Raw genomic sequence first — 1143 nt, 5'->3', positions numbered from 1 at the left:
ATACATTATTTCCAGAGGCTTAAGCATAAGCAGCACGATGGCCGAGTGGTTAAGGTGTTGGACTTAAGTTCCAATGGACAAGTGTACGCGTGGGTTCGAACCCCACTCGTGCTATTTCGTTTTTATTTAATTTTTAGACATATAAACATGAGTATGTGATTAGAGAGCTCGATTTTCATCGTTGCCGATAGCAAGAGACACTAGCGCAGGGTGCCAGGCAGTGGGACAAAACGTGGAGCCATGAGGTTGGAAAGTGAGATACGTAAATGAGTTGTTAATTGGTTGAGAATTGACCACTTTATTAGACATGAAAGAATTTTAAAGCATTTCCCTCTAGGCTGCATGTCTGATTTCATCTCCATAAACAGATACATTATTTCCAGAGGCTTAAGCATAAGCAGCACGATGGCCGAGTGGTTAAGGTGTTGGACTTAAGTTCCAATGGACAAGTGGGTTCGAACCCCACTCGTGCTATCACATTTTTATTTTACTTTTAGATATAAACAAGACTATGTGCTTAGGGAGCTCGATTTTCAACCACGTGGTATCGTGTTCTGCTGCAGTTCGCTGCTTCTTGTGCATGGATCTTGTACTGTAGTCCTGATCTACGAAAGTGATAGTGAGGGGGATCTTTTCTACTGAAACCCTTCAATGCTTTTATTAATCCTTAGTTTAACTCTACATCATGTTTCATTTGTTTTCGTCCAGAATGGCCATTACAGGTCTTAATACTAGAATATATATATACTCATCCATACATCGATATGGTGGTAGTTGTCTACTCCTTATGCAACGTTTGACCACATCCTCTACCTACGCCTTAGCACCATCACGGCATCTGATGTGGGTTTTTTAACCAGACAATGTTCTGAAAAGACATCCACACAGACTGCACATCCGACGTGGACCACCAAGAGCTGCAGATAAATTCTGATCTTTGTGGATCTTAAAATGTCTTTTGATGCTTCCGTTGGATTTGCAAAACTTCTGGCAGACACTGCATTCAAAGGTCTACACAGACATAGAGACAGAATAGTTGGTGGAGGCTCGTTTTCCATGGGTTTGCAGATGAGCTTTGAGCTCAGCCAAAGCCAGGCATGGCCTGTCGCAGACTGTGCACGCAAAAAGGTCATTGTCATTCAC

The 1143-nt window shown here is 42.3% G+C and overlaps 2 non-coding genes across 2 annotated transcripts; both read left to right on the top strand.

Annotated features, from left to right (window-relative positions):
- Nucleotides 1-31: 31 nt before the first annotated feature.
- On the top strand, nucleotides 32-114 carry Trnal-uaa (transfer RNA leucine (anticodon UAA)). The gene has a single exon. It is a non-coding gene; the product is annotated as a tRNA-Leu (tRNA).
- A 285-nt stretch (nucleotides 115-399) lies between these two features.
- On the top strand, nucleotides 400-474 carry Trnal-uaa (transfer RNA leucine (anticodon UAA)). The gene has a single exon. It is a non-coding gene; the product is annotated as a tRNA-Leu (tRNA).
- Nucleotides 475-1143: the final 669 nt, after the last annotated feature.

Source organism: Octopus bimaculoides, chromosome 4, assembly GCF_001194135.2.
Source record: "Octopus bimaculoides isolate UCB-OBI-ISO-001 chromosome 4, ASM119413v2, whole genome shotgun sequence".
In the NCBI taxonomy this organism is placed as follows: Eukaryota; Metazoa; Mollusca; class Cephalopoda; order Octopoda; family Octopodidae; genus Octopus; species Octopus bimaculoides.
Note: the sequence above shows the minus strand (reverse complement) of the source record. Positions and strands in the feature narration are given on the sequence as shown.